This window comes from Macaca thibetana, chromosome 5 (assembly GCF_024542745.1).
Source record: "Macaca thibetana thibetana isolate TM-01 chromosome 5, ASM2454274v1, whole genome shotgun sequence".
NCBI lineage: Eukaryota > Metazoa > Chordata > Mammalia > Primates > Cercopithecidae > Macaca > Macaca thibetana.
The window spans coordinates 145,630,357-145,646,591 of NC_065582.1; the positions used below are offsets into that span (position 1 = coordinate 145,630,357).

Sequence of the window (16,235 nt, forward strand, 5' to 3'; positions counted from 1 at the left end):
CTATTTCTCCAGTGAGCAAAAGTATTTAGAAACCAAGATCTAGGTACTTGGGATATTCTTTAAAAATATACCTAATCTAGAAAAAGTTAAAAGTCATTAATCATTTAAGTTCCCCCACCCATTTCCCAAGATTATTCCCATGGTGGCATTAAGAGTTTTAGATGTACTCCAGTCTGGGCGACAAAGCGAGACTCTGTCTCAACAACAACAAAAAAAAGAGTTTTAGATGTTCACCAATGAAGGGAGAAGGCCCTCCAAAATGAAGGTCTTCGGGCATTGGGCTAGAGGTTGAAGAGGAATGCACAAAGGGAAATTAGATAGCGCCAAAGATTAGCTTAGATACCATTGAAATTCTGCCCCAGAAGTGACTAGAGAGCCTGAGAAAGTACTTTCTGTATGTTTTCTACATAGAATCTGAAAATTGGTTACCCTTTTTTATATCCATTAATGGTAAGATAATTTATTCCCCTTAGCTATACATATGCAATTCTTAAAGCAATTTAAGATGTATAATTTCCATGTCAAGAGTTCCTAACTGCTCTGTATTTTCAGAGTCAGTGTAAGGTATGTGTATGTGGATGTATATTTCAGCATGTCTTTGAAAAATCAAGATTCATAGTTTTTATTTTGAATACTCATAATTGGACACAGTCTCTGAATTTGCTTGTTGATTATAATAGTTGGCTAAATTTTTTTTTTTTTTTTTTTTTGAGACGGAGTCTCCTCTGTTGCCAGGCTAGAGTGCAGTGGTGCTATCAAGCTCCACCTCCCGGATTCACACCATTCTCCTGCCTCAGCCTCCCAAGTAGCTGGGACTACAGGTGCCCGCCACCACGCCTGGCTAATTTTTTTGTATTTTTAGTAGAGACGGGGTTTCACCGTGTTAGCCAGGATGGTCTCAATCTCCTGACCTTGTGATCCGCCCGCCTCGGCCTCCCAAAGTGCTGGGATTATAGGCGTGAGCCACCACACCCGGCCAATATTTGGTTAATTATTAAAGGTGCATATGCGCAGCATTTTAGGCAGCAACTTGTGAGACACAAAAACCAGGAATTTCAAAATTTCCAAAGCAGTCATTGTGCATTTGATATAATGATAGAGTCTCTGAAGAGTCTCTAAACCTTAAACTGATTTGTCTGGAGCTCCGTGTTTCTTCCATGATTTTTTTAATATAATAGCATAATTAAAATGTTTATTTTGCCTTTTCTATTAGCTAAAATGAAACAAAACATGTAGTAATTTGGTAGAGAACTTATATGAAAATGCTAAAAAATACAAAAACACATTTAAAACATAAGGGTTTGTTTTTGTTTTTCATGTGTGTCAGCATTTTTGGAAGTAAAAAACAAAACAAAACAAAAACAGACTACTCACTATATCTATGCATTGTATATCAGGGATATGGTTATTATTCGGCTATGTATGCTGAATGTTAACTGCTTTATAATTTTCTGAAACAAAACTACCACCCACTCCTACACATACAACCACTGACTTTCAATCCTCAGCACATTCTTGAGAGTGGGAGTCTTATTAAAGTAACTGCCCTATATGAAGTAGTTACTGGGTGTGCAGGTATGCCAGGAAAGCTAAACTGAAAGTGAAAAGGGACACGTCACTTAAATGTACTGCTAGTGCAGTATTCACAATAGCAAAGACATGGAAGCAACTCAGGTGCCCCTTGACAGTGGATTGGAGAAAGAAAATGTGTTACATATACCCACTAGAGTACTATGCAGCCATAAAAGAGAACTAAATCACTTCCTTTGCAGCAACATGGATGGAGCTGGAGGCCATTATCCTAAGAGAATTAGTACAGGAACAGAAAACCAAATACCACACATTCTCGCTTATAAGTGGGAGCTAAACACTGAGTATGTATGGACACAAAGATGGAAATAATAGATACTGGGACCCATCTGAAGCAGGAGAGTGGAAGGGCCAAAGATGGGAGGAGGGTGAGGATTGTAAAACTACCTATTGAGTACTATGCTCATTACCTAGGTACAAAATACTCTGCATACCAAACCCCCACAAGGCACAATTTATCCAGGTAACAAACCTGCATATGTGCCCCTGAACATAAAATCATAGTTGGAAAGAAAACAAAAATAAATAGATTAAAAATAAAATAAATGTACTGCTAGCCAAGCGTGGGTGAGTGAACTCACGTGTGGTGGCCAAGTTGTCCCAAATTGGCCCTTGATTCCTGTATATCCTCAACCTTCAGTTCTTACGCGATGTCAATGTGTGGGATTAAACTAAGCACACTCATGACTAAAAGAGTCACTGTTCTTGGCAAGTTTTTAAAGTCAACTTTTGTTATTGGGAAAATTTTAATATAGCCACATTCTTTTGGAGGTTATAAAGATCAATCTGTCTTTTCCTACTTGTTATTTAAAACTCCTCAAACTAGAAGTTTATTCCCATGCCCAAATGCATCCTTCTTCGTATTTTTTAATCTTGATCTTGTTTGAAAGGAGCTTTATCCAGAATACAATTTCTTTATTCAGAATGAAATTTCTTTCAGATATTAGGACAGCTTAGATACAATTATATAATTAAAAATCTTTCAACTGGATTTTACTAAATCCATGACTGTATTAGCCTGTAAAAGCAAATTATATTTTGGCCTCTGTAACGGGTTTATAAACTTTAAACATCCCCATTTAGACGGACTGTATTTGTTCTTGAATTATAAGATAGAAAACACTTTCAGAGGTTCAGCCACATGACTGGACCTGTTAATACTTGTGATTGACAAGGAGGCTCCTGATGTTCTTTGTTCTTCGGCTAGCCTTCATTCTATTGGCTGGATTCACATGTGATGTTAAAGTGGGGGTAAAAAGGATGTTTCCACTAATGCAAAATATAAAGAAAGTAAAAATTACTCTGTTGTAATTCTGCGATTTGTAACTAGCAGCTTTTCAAATGTTGGCATTGTTTTTTCTTTCTTGTCTTTTTTCTAGATATAGATACTTATAAACAAAACTGGGATGATGATGAATATATTACACTATAATCTACTTTCTCAATGCTGCTTAAGAGCAGTTTCTCCTTTTATTAAATATTCTTCAGATTTTTGAAAACTATCCGTTGTTGAGTATTGTGTTTTAAAATTATTTGCAATAATATTACTTATAATAGAAAAATTCCTTGTATGTATCTTTATGCCTATCTTGAACTCTTTAAAAGAAAATTTAGAGTCTTTTTAATTTATTGGTTTTTAAGAATGAAAAGTAATTCCATTCAGTTTGTCCTTTCCAGCAATTACAGTTAAGCTGTCTTGTCTGCAAGAATCTATCTTTATAACACCATCATCTTGATCTGTCCAAAATGGTCCTGTAATATCTCCTTTAACACCATTAGGGAACCTTACATCAATAAATTTATCACTTAACTGAAGCTGACCCTTAAGTGTCTATGGTTGGTAATTGTAAACAATGTGAAGGAAAATCTTTTTTAAATTGCATTACAGTATGTTGCTGTCCTCTTAAACATAATGACAAAATATGAAAATCACAATTTCACCCCTTCTGGATAAATAGAACACTAGTTATTATACAGTCAATTCTGATAAAATGATATATGTGTTCCTAAAAACCACATTATGCAGAATCCTGCAGTAAAACTCACAATGCGCTTAGGAGGGGAATCAGTTGGGGACACAAAACTCAAAAAACGATCAGTGACACGTTAGAAAGGGACGGGAATTGAATAAATACATTTGCACAAATTTTTCACATATTGAATGGTTTAATACATAAATAGTACAATAAATATGATACTTCACCTTGAAAAAGTCCTGACATTTGCTTGTGAACTGGTACTTTAGAAGGGTTGCCACTTATGAGTTATTGTGAAGTGGTGGCAGACAGATTACCTGAAATCAGATGGAGTCGGGATACCAGATACAGATTGGTGTGGCTTATAGCACACGGGTGGAGACCAAAGTCACTGGTAGATGTTTGAGGCATGGGCTGTGTTCATTCTGTGTAACCGTATGAAGCTGGGTTTGGCCCGAGTGCAGCCTTCTGCGATAACCTAGTATTTCTTGCAGTGAAATCACGCATAAAGAAACATGAAATTCGGCTGGGTGCGGTGGCTCACACCTATAATCCCAGGACTTTGGGAGACCGAGGCAGGCAGATCACGAGGTCAGGACATCGAACCATCCTGGCTAATGTGGTGAAACCCCATCTCTACTAAAAATACAAAAAATTAGCCAGCTACTGGGGAGGCTGAGGCAGGAGAACGGTGTGAACCCGGGAGGCGGAGTTTGCAGTGAGCCAAGATCGTGCCGCTGCACTCCAGCTTGGGCGACAGAGTGAGACTCCGTCTCAAAAACAACAACAAAAAAAAAACAAAGAAAAACCATGAAATTCGAGTTACACTCAAATTGTTCTCTTGAAACAAACACAAGCATTATAGCAGAACTGAGCATGCTGTATGGTAATACAGTGATGCCCAAGGGATAAGTGAAATGTGAAATTCTACTTGTCCCTAATTCTGCTTGTCCCTGTCTAGAGTTAATACATGTAAGACACAGAGAAGAACCTGGCGTAAGAGTCAACAGTATATAAATGTTGGCAGTAACAATGGCAATAGTAATAAATGATACTTATGGTGTTTGTAGGGTTCTCTCTGATTTTTAGTTACGACTGCTTGCTGTAGCTGTGCCCTCTTTCTAATTGATTTCTCAATCTCCTGTGGCTTCTGTATCACACTTCTTAGAATTACATCTAGTATAAGTCCTGTAATAGGAGAGCCCAAGGGGTATGCAGACTTTAGGTTATAGGTTACATATGGCATCTGTTTTGCCTACTTAAACTATTTTATCTTATTAATGATTTTGTTGCCTTAGAATCCATTTGCACAATTGTTGGGAAAGTAACATCTTTTCCCTTCCCTTCCCTTCCCTTCCCTTCCCTTCCCTTCCCTTCCCTTCCCTTCCCTTCCCTTCCCTTCCCTTCCCTTCCCTTCCCTTCCCTTCCCTTCCCTTCCCTTCCCTTCCCTTCCCTTCCCCCTCCCCTCCCCTCCCCTCCCCTCCCCCCTCCCCTCCCTCCCCTCCCCTCCCCTCCCCTCCCCCCCCCCCTCCCTCCCTCTTCCCTTCCCTCCCCTCCCCCCCCCCCCCCTCCCTCCCTCTTCCCTTCCCTCCCCTCCCCTCCACACCCCTCCCCCTCCCCCTCCATTCCCCCTTCCCTCCCCCTCCCCCTCCATTCCCCCTCCCCTCCCCCTCCATTCCCCTCCTCCCCTCCCCCTCCATTCCCCCTCCCCTCCCCCTCCATTCCCCTCCTCCCCTCCCCCTCCATTCCCCCTCTCCTCCCCTCCCTTCCCATCCCCTTGAGATGGAGTCTTGCACTGTCACCCAGGCTGGAGTACAGTGGCATGATCTTGGCTCACTGCAACCTCCACCTCCTGGGTTCAAGCGATTCTCCTGCCTCAGCCTCCCAAGTAGCTGGGATTACAGGCGCATGCCACCACGCCTGGCTAATTTTTTTGTATTTTTAATAGAGATGGTGTTTCACTATGTTGGCTAGACTAGTCTTGAACTCCTGACCTTGTGATCTGCCCGCCTCTGCCTTCCAAAGTGCTGGGATTACAGGCGTGAGCCACCGCGCCCTGGCCTGGAAGTTACATGTTTTAAATGAGGTTAGTAATCATGCAGAATTGTCAGATTTTCTGTTTTATTAGGAAAAAATGAACACGGCTCTCTCTTCCCATTCTTACCTGCAGAAATTAAGGTGTGCTTAATACATTTGAAGAGTATTTAAAAGTTGTTGATAATTTTCGTTAAGTTGTTGTGATTCACTTCTATTTACAACACTTCTGTGTTTATAAGATGAGCTCATGTTTGAAAGTGGGAACTGGCAAGCGTGATTTCAGAAGACCTTCCTTCCCAAGTCACAATATAATTAGAAGTCCAGATTCTCCCTCGGTTCCTTTTTATGACTCCCTGAGAAAGACATTTTTAACAGGAGTGGTTGCCAAGAAGCCTCGCTAGTTCCTGCTTTAGAAACTTTAAAAAGGTGACAGATCGAACTGCCATCTAGATTTAGAAAGCCTTGTTAGTATATTATGAAAGAAAGATAGCTTACATTTCTCATCATTTAAGGATCCCAATGACGTCTTTATTTTATTGATGCGGAGATACTCTGAATTGCAATGGGGTATTTTGATTTTTCATTTCTGATCTGATTTTGAATTTAAAATTTTTGCCTCTACACAATTTCTAGATCGATCTCTTTGGGCTGCCTGACCTCCTTGGGTGATTGCTATTAATTAACAGACTTTGTGGGGAAAAAAAGGAGCTTGCCTTCTGAGCTTTGTATCGAAGACCTGGGAAAAGTAAGTAATTTTAAACTTGCTTTTAAAAAATTCTTTTATACCTCTCTCAGAAAGTTAACAATAGGTCTGTGGCTTTCTACTTTCTTTCATTCCTGGCTTAATAAATTTTACATGTTTTTATGGATGTGTAACATGAAACGGGACTCAGGAAACCTCTTTGTATGAAAAAAAAACCTGCAAGAGATTAGGATGATGTTCTACATTGTGCCATTTCTTTTGAGTTTCATAAACTGAGTCCTCAAGGTTGTGACAAAACTTTTATCAGATTTGCAAGTGGTTAAATGTCAAATACAAGGCAATGTAATATGATGTGACAGAAAAGTGAATCCAGTTGTCTGAGCTTCAGGTGTTTAGACTTTTAGATATTTTGGATAGGCTTTTTGTTTCTGAATTTTTAGAGTAAGGATGAAATCAACTTGGTATTTTTCTTGTCTGGAAAGGAAAGCAAAATGTGGAATTGCTTGTCCAATAAATTCATCTTGTAGCTTTGTCTTGGAAGAATTGATGCACCTGCCAGTTTTATTTTAGAATTTTTTTGAGGGCACTATAAGACATTCTAATTGAGACACTTGTTGAATGTTTTTGCTGTATTTTAGAAAAAATTGCTTGGAACCAGAAAGTTTTATGCTCTTATCTTTTTGAAAAATGGACCTTACAGATATATAAAGTTGATCTATTTTTTTAATGGATACTACTTGGAATTATGAATGATCAAATGCCCGTAAGAATATATGCAAAATAAAATATGCACGTACACGTACATAAACACACACAAATATCCTCTCTAGCATGCTCCAGAAACATTATCAACAATAGGAACTGTTTTTCTATTAAATTACTAGATAACTTTCTAAACTTTCTATGCTTTGTGTCTTATAGCTCCTCTCTATTTCTGGCAGTACAAATGAGCTAGTTGAAACATGTTTAAAATAAAACAAGACAGAACAGAACTTAGCTTTCGTTCTATGAAAGCATTAAATAGTAAGATCAGATTTATAGCTCTATTGTTATCATATTTAACTATACGTTTAATTATTAAATTGGGTATTATTTTGTAATAACTATAATAAGGTAAGGGTCTTGAGTTTTGAAGCTTATTTGAAGTTAAATATTTGCACTGAAAAAATACATACTTCGGGAGGCCGAGGTGGGCGGATCACCTGAGGTTGGGAGTTTGAGGCCAGCCTGACCAACATGGATAAACCCCGTCTCTACCAAAAATACAAAAAAATTAGCTGGGCATGGTGGTGCATACCTGTAATCCCAGCTATTAGGGAGCCTGAGGCAGGAGAATTGCTTGAACCTGGAGGCGGAAGTTGCGGTGAGCCAAGATTGCGCCACTGCACTCCAGCCTGGGCAACAAGAGGGAAACTCCCATCTCAAAACAAAACAACACAAACAGAAAAACATGTATGTGTATGTGCAACACACAAACACATATACACACAGACATACACAGACATACACAGACACTGCACATACACATGTAATTTCTGAGGGCTGTCAAGTCTCTGCTAAAATATGAATTAGTTGAAAGTAAGGACTTTGAAAATCTCACCCAAAATATTTTTTTGTTACAGTGAAATATTTGTAATAGTAAAATATTATTGTCAGTGGAATTTTTAAAAAATAGAAATTTATAGGTTGAATTTTTTAGTCTTGTAATAACATGTTAATCTTAAAAGACATATTTGTGTTGTAGTTGTGTGTTGTAGTTGTTATTCCATTTTAGAAGGATATTTGAAAAAGGATTATGTTGGAGGCCACCCAGTCTGTCTACAAAAATAGAACAAAAAGGTCAAACAATTGATTCTCTGGGCTTCAGGGTCTAGATATTTGCAGTGGTGTTTAGATTGGAAATATAACTTAGCTTCAGAAAGTAAGCTACTTAAGCTGCCTTTCGAATAACAGCATTTCTTTCAAATTTCACATAATCTCTAGTACAATATTTTCTTTACATTATACCAAAATATTCCCTTTTGGGATACATTGTGGCATTGTTGTAAAAGTTGTGTTTCCATTTTGTAGAGGGAAGGCATCTGTGGGACTTGTGTGTTTACAGTAAGCTAAAGACAGTCCTGTGTTACAGAGGACTGTGACAAAGAGACTGTGACAAAAAGATCTCTGTGCACTAAACTTGATGTTAAGGCCAGACGCCGTGGCTCACACCTTTAATCCTAACACTTTGGGAGGCAGAGGTGGGATGATTGCTTGAGCCCAAGAGTTCAAGACCAGCCTGGACAACAAAAGAGACCCTGTCTCTACAAAAAATAAAAAATTAGCTGGGCTTTAGTGGTAAGTGCCTGTAGTCCCAGCTACTCCAGAGGTTGAGATGGGAGGATCATTTGAGCCCGGGAGTTTGAGGTTGCACTGAGCTATGATCACACCATAGCCCTGCAGCCTGACACTCAAGTGAGACGCTGACTCTAAAAAAAAAAATTAGTAAAAATAAAGTTGATGTTACAAGTGAATATTTATATATGCAGAAGGATGTTTACAATGTACCCTTAAGGTTTTAAAAAAGAGAAGGTTATAATGCAGAAGTGTACTGCACATAAATCTGATTTTGAAGAACTAGTTAAGTTTTATGGAAGTTAATGGGAGGGGAGGGAGGGAGATGTCTTTTCTGATATTTATTAAAGTTGTAAGAGAGCGTTTCTGACGGCTCTTTGAAAACTGTAAGGGATACTTAAATGTCTTTGTGGTTTCTTTTTGGAAAAGCAAACACACAATTTTAGAGAAAATTCGGAACCCTAGACAACCTCCACACTTCTTTTTAAACCTCTGTCCTTTACTTTCACTTTTTTCTTAATTGCATGTGTCTTCAAAGTCTTCCTTGTTTCAAGCATTTCAAGCAATTCAGAAAATTGATTATTTGAGGTAGATTTTTGGAAACGTGAGTCTATAATGATAATAAAATATAAACCTATCTTCAAAAAAATTAGCCATGGATTATTTTAAAGGAAATAAAAAGTTTGTATTTTACTATCCTACTTAATGCATGTCTATGTTTGGTTTTATGTTAACCCTAAATGAGTATGCAGCAAGTTGTTTGGTAACTTACTTTTTCCACTTAATAAATAATGCGTATCTATGCCAGTACGTATTTACCTACAGCATGATTTTTAATGAAAGGGAAACAATTGGATCTTAGACTTTTGTTTAATTTTAGGCTATCCTGGCTTTCAGTTAGAAAGGAGTATACATATGTGGAATCTATGGCGTAGGTTCTTCATATGAGAACAGAACAGAAAAGGATTCCCCATCTAGAATCTTTACCATGTTTACTGTAACCAGACATATTCTGAATAGGAGGCTCATGGGTCTGAATATATGTTCAAAATGGTAAGTGTCACTGGCTGACAGGTGCTGTGTATAAAGCTTTGTGTCTTCTTTGGTCCCTTTGTTACATTACACAAGAGTGCAGGTGACATATTCCTCCCGCTGAGCTGTCTTAATCAATATTTCTGTGCCTAAGGGAGGATTTTACCTAGGTATTTCTTTCTTCAAAGAAACTCCAGGTAGCTCAGATGAAATGATGGGTACAGAAGGAACACTGATGGATTTTGGAATATAATTTGTTTATGGAGCAAATCGCAGTCTGGGTTAATTGGAAATCCAGAATGTTTTATAAACCTTTGTGTGCTTTCTTAATTTTTAGTTCATTTATTGAGCTAACATTTGTTGAGCAACTACTGTGTGCCAGGAGCTCATTATCCAAAGATGAACGAGATACGTCCTTCCTTTTAGGGAACTTAATTTGAGTTTCAAAATTAGATTTAAATAACATTTATGTAGCATGTACAATGTGAAAAGCAGTGGAATGGATATTATATTCTTAGATGAGACATTCAATGACTAAAATTCAATAATGATATTTACTGACCTATACCTTTCAGAATAAGTTAGGAATATAGTTTTCTAATTTTTAGGGTTTTTTCCCTCCCATTACGATTTTGGTACCTGCTGCTACTTTTTAAGTTAAATTAGGAAATGGTAAAAGGAAAGTTAAACAAATTACAAACATTTAATTGGTAAATGTAGAGAGTGGTTTTGAAAACATGGATGTGTGTGTGTACACACACGTTTTATATTTGGAAGCCCGTATGCATATAGTGTCATCATTTTTTTTTTCTAGTAGAATATTTCTTAGTTCACATGATACAATTAAATATATCTATCAGGATTTCTGGGTATTTTGCCCTTAGGGTGACTCTGTTGCCCAAGTAAGTTTGGAGGCCATACCATTAAGCACTTGATATTAAGCACTTGATGTCACAGGAATTCTAGGGGTGGGCGTTATTGAAACTCGGGGGAAAAGTAACTTGCTACCTTCATACAGTTAGAACATGTTTGAGTCAGGCTTCCGATTATGATGCATCTAACTACAAAGCCCTGCAATATCTTCCTGACTCCCATGAGCTGGTGGTGAAAGCTGATTCGAGAATGCTGTAGGTATGCAAAGGACAAGCAGTCCTTTCAGCTGAGAAATCAGGAAGTCTGTTCACTGCATTGAAGAGCTGGAACTGAAGTATGACTTGAGGGCTGAGTGAGAAGACAGAAAGTAGGGAGATAACTGGGGCTGTAGAAAAAGCATATGCCAAGGCATGGAGGAATGGGAGCCCATGGCATATCCAGAGAGTGGCAAGAACTCCACCGTGGCTGGGGTATGGAGTGTGGAGAACAGAGTGGACCCTGAGATCCAAAAGGTGCCAGAGTGAGAAGGGTCACGTGTGTGCCATGCTAGAGACTTAGAGTTTCTAAACAATAAATAGCCATCCAGAGTTTTAAAAGGAGAAATTATTAGATGGGAGTTTTATAAAGATCACTTGGGCAGTAGCATGGAATATAGTCTGGAAAAGAGAAGACCAGAGGCTGGAGACCCAGGGCCACCATGTGAGGTTGTGTAGATTGTTCACTGCAGAAGTGTAGGTGTGAGCAGCAGATAGGAGGACTTAGAATCACCCAGCACACATGTGGTCAAGCTGTGCACTCATGGGGCTGGGCCTGCCTAGAGAGAGCACCTTTTATAATTTGCACAATGGGATGATCTACTTGCTTTTAATTGTTTTGAAAACAATAGGATTAGATAAGTAAAGATAAAACAGTGTACCCTAGGGCCTAAGAGTCTGGAGGTGGGCATACTAAGCTATTGGCTATTTGTCAATGGGCATGTTCCCTATCCTCTGAAAGCCTATTTCCTCATCTTTAAAGTAGAATTAATAATAGGGTCTGACAGAGCCCTGGAGAGACCAGTTAAGAGAAGTGGTGAAATATGAGAGATGGAGAAATGATAGATCTGGGACTGCAGGCTGCTGCTAGCCGTTGTGTAACCCTGAGAGTGTGCTGGGAACTGTACTAAGAACTTTGCCTGTTTTATTTTATTTAATTTTATATCTGCTTTCAGCAGTAGATATTATTACCCCATTTTCAAGATTTTGAAACTGAGCCCCTGGCAGGTAAAATAACTTGTCTAATGTCACACAGCCAAGGAGTGGCAATGTTAATACTTGAACCCATCACTGTGATGGTCATGTTTATGTTCTTAACCATTTTGCCACATTTTATAAGTGATCTTTTCTGTTTTCACTCCTTTAGTATCCTCCTTGCATCCTTTGTTGTTTTCAACTTGAATTGAGTGATATTTATGTAACATTTCATTTAATTTGCTATACTGTAAGATCCTGAGGGCTGGGGTCAAGTCTCATTAATTTTTTTGTCTTTCATAGCACCTTGCTTAATAAAATATGACCAATAAGACAATAAAATGTGGTTGACAGAGGCTGGGTGCGGTGGCTCATGCCTATAAATCCAGCACTTTGGGAGGCCAAGGCAGGTGGATCATTTGAGGTTAGGAGTTCGAGTCCAGCCTGGCTGACGTAGCGAAATCCCGTCTCTACTAAAAATACAAAAATTAGCTGGGCGAGGTGGCACGTGCCTATAATCCCAGTTACTCGGGATGCTGAGGCAGGGGAATCGCTTGAACCCAGGAGGCAGAGGTTGTGGTGAGCCAAGATGGCACCACTGCTCTCCAGCCTGGGTGACAAAGGGAGACTCCCTCTTTTAAAATTGATAGAATTAATAATCGCTAAGATTCCTTCTGTCTTCTAAAGTTAAATAATTTTTCATTCTATAGGTAAAGCTTCAGTTGCAGTTGTAGTCCAGTAGAACTTAAAAAGAGCTTCTTGGATGTTAGTTTGGTATTTGCACTGATGGTTAAAGTTTCAAGAAATTCCTAATTGCCATTTTATCTGAAAAATAATTTGTGACTTGCTGTCAAAGACTGAAGCCAAGACTAAAGTGTACTTCTTGCAAGCCCTTTTTGGAGGCTATAAAGCTATGCTTGCTGCTTCATTGCTGCGGCAGGTGTAAAACTCCAGTGTCGTCAATGATATTTTTGAGTTCATAAAAAATATTACATTGTCATTCATATTAGTAAGGACGTCAGTTTCTAACTCATGTGGAGCCTCTTGGGCCAGTGGTCACTTGTTTTCTTCTTCTTTTTATTGACAAATAAAAATTATATACATTTATAATATACAACATGATGTTTTGAAATGTGTATACATTGTGTCAATCCTAAATTAAGCAAATTAACATATGCACTACCTCACATACTTATTATAGCTGACAGTCACTGTTGTTTGGTGCCTGCTGGAGTCAGATGTAGACAACAACGTGACAGTTAAGGGCAAATGACTATCAGACGCCCTGGAGTCAGACTGTATAGGTTTGGATTCCATCTCTTCTGCTTATGAACTTTTTTTTTTTTTTTTTGAGATGGAGTTTCGCTCTTGTTGCCCAGGCTGGAGTGCAATGGCACAATCTTGGCTCACCGCAACCTCTACCTCCCAGATGCAAGCGGTTCTCCTGCCTCAGCCTCCCGAGTAGCTGGGATTACAGGCATGCACCACCATGCCTGGCTAATTTTGTATTTTTAGTAGAGGTGGGGTTTCTCCATGTTGGTCAGGCTGGTCTTGAACTCCTGAACTCAGGTGATCTACCCACCTCGGCCTCCCAAAGTACTGGGATTACAGGCGTGAGCCACCACCCCCGGCCCTACTTATGAACTTTTTAACCCTTGGCCAGAAAAAGTCTGGGAAATAAGGATGGGTAAGAAAACAGGCTGTGATCATAGGTTCATGTACCTGGTTCTTTAGGAACTTAGGAAGAAAAAAATCCTTATCCACTTGGAAGCCACTTTTTGCTCAGATACCCTTAAAAGGAAGCCAAAATTGTGAGCTTGTAGGACAGAATTTAGCACTTCAGTATTATAGCCTATGTTTATCTCAGGATGACCCTTTGCTGTTTTTAAACCAGAGTTCACATGCTCTTGTAACTACTGACTGCATCTACTCTCGTGAACCCTAAGGAGGTAGTTTGGGCTTTGCTTCATGCTCTGTGTGCCTGAGTAAAGTAGGAAATGATGGCTTTTAAGAAAATGGAAAATATTGCTTGAGATCAACATTTCATCTGGACTTTGAAAAACTCTGGGGTTTCTTTCATCTTCCAGGAGAGCAGCACAACTGAGCTGTGAGAAAGGAAACCAAACCCTAGGGAAAGTTTTATAGCTCATTTCTGCTGATGTTACTGGAAAAGAGGAAGGTAAGGGCCTCTAAATAGCTCTCATAGCCTCAGTCGGACAGTAAGTTCAGGTGTTCTGGAAATAGAACACAGGAGAGCTCTTTATTCCCATTGGCCTCTGTGTGGCCTGAAGGAGAGGGTGAAACCGCAGCAGAATGGGTCTCTTAGAACATTGTTGTACATTAAAAACAAATGTATTCCCGCAGCAGAGTTTCATATTTTCTTTCATGAATTTAAAGTTGAACAGAGGCCGGTGATATTTTTCTTTTTTGAAGTTTTACATCTTAGATTGCTGGAAGAGCGAGCACAGTTGAAGGAAAACTCTGTTCAGATGAAACCTTTTTTTTTTTTCTGAGACGGAGTCTTACTCTGTTGCCCCGGCTGGAGTGCAGTGGTGCAATCTTGGCTCACCACAACCTCTGCCTCTTGGGTTCAAGCGATTCTCCTGCCTCAATCTCCCGGGTAGCTGGGACTACACGCACACACCACCATGCTTGGCTAATTTTGTATTTTTAGTGGAGACGGGGGTTTCACTATATTGGCCAGGCTGGTCTCGAACTCAGACCAAATCTTACTCTTGTTGTCTGTAGCTGCTTAGTTTTGTGCTTTAAACTAAGGGCAAACTTGGCTTGTGCATTCTTGACAGGGAAAAGCAGGATCTAGCAATGCCAACTTTAAAAACCCATCTCCAGGTTTGCCTCCACCCACTATGTGATCCCTGCAAGAAAGCTTCAGTCTGCTGTAAGCTGGTAATCCCTTAATACTTCGATACTTTGGTAAAGCAAATAAGATCCTGTGAACTTTTCCTTTTACTGGTGAACTAATTATTGTTTTCCTGCATTTAAAAGCAGATGTTAAACTCCTCCTTTGATGTTCAACAGCAGACAGACTCTAGTTGTGTCTTATAGCCCTAGATGCATATCTGTTGTTTGAATGAAGATCAGCTTTGGCAAATTAGATTTTGATGGCTGCATTTTGATCTGGATCACAGAAGAGAAGAATAGCAATTTATTCTTTTATTTAACATTTATTGGATTCTTGCCTGGCCCTTTGTATAAGTTATGTTCAGATCTCACGAATACCACAAAACCTTGCACAACGTGTCTATTTTATAGATTAAAAAAAATAGGGCATAGAGAGTGATTACAAAACTTGCTCAAGGTTACCTTGCTGTTAAGTTGCTGGGTATTTGGTCGGATTTTTTGGCTGACCTCAAAGCTGTTACTATATAGGGGCTGCCTTTTAAGAGGACATAATCATTGGAGCAAAGATCTTGAGGAGCCGGGATTAAGAAAAAAGTAGTTAATATATAATCACAGCGTTGTAGAAGAAAGAAATCATCATGAGCCCCTCATTCATTCATTTACTCAGTAGACATTTACAGAGTGCCTGTGTTGTGCTAGATAACTCTGCAAGGTGTTGTGATTCAGTGACGGGAAAGACATAGTCCCTCACCAGCTTCAAGGAGGAATTAGGAATGGAAGAAAGAGTATATGATATGTTGCTCCCCTAAAAGGCCACAGTGTCTTGTTTGGGATAGCTTTTATGAAGTTTTTCAAGATGTAAAAATGTTGACACCTTCACAAAGATGACTTTTTAATTCTTTTGCTTCATTGTATATACAAAATTATCTGCAAATAAACAGAGGGGTGAGTTCACCAGCATACTTAGTAGCTGTACTCCTTGTTTGGGCTGCTTTGGACATGCAGAAATGGAGGTTGGAGCAAAAACTGTATTGCATTTTAAACAAAGTCTTGCAAACAAAAATTTTGGACAATTACCTTGCAAGGACTATATATAATTCAGCTTTGGATCCCCCTTTTTGTGGAGAAGATAACTTAGCATAGTGCCTAGTACAACTCTGATTGGCTCGGTGATGGGAAATAAAATACCGAAGCAAGGGGAGAGGAACCTCATAGATGGGGGATGAGTTCAGATGGTATCTAGGGAGAGTGTGAGGGTGACAATAAAATAAGCTGACAAATACACCAGGCATCAGATCACATGGCATATGATGGACTTAATTCACACTTACAGACTGTTGCAGTAACCAGGAGAGGAAGAGCAGTGTCTAGGTAGTCTGGAAATGACATTAGGTTTTGGTGCTTGAGAGAGACTGCAGTCTTCTTTGACTTCTGACTCTTTTGACTTTCTGCTCACATATGAGCCCTCTATGCCTTCTTCCCCACCGTGGTCTTTATTTCATTTTTTGAGACTTTCAGCTTTTATATGCAGGATTTGGTTCCTTAATAATTTAGGTGACCATACATACTAACTTGCTGGGACAATCCTAGCTATGCCTG

At 39.2% G+C, this 16,235-nt stretch overlaps 1 protein-coding gene across 6 annotated transcripts in view; it reads left to right on the plus strand.

The window, feature by feature from the left end:
• APBB2 (amyloid beta precursor protein binding family B member 2) overlaps nucleotides 1-16,235 on the plus strand; it is a 410,008-nt gene that overhangs the window by 113,893 nt on the left and 279,880 nt on the right. For all 6 annotated transcript variants that reach the window (XM_050790342.1, XM_050790347.1, XM_050790340.1 and 3 more), the window contains exon 3: nucleotides 6,237-6,348. The gene's annotated coding sequence lies outside the window, so the exon portion shown is untranslated. The remainder of the gene's footprint in view (nucleotides 1-6,236; nucleotides 6,349-16,235) is intronic.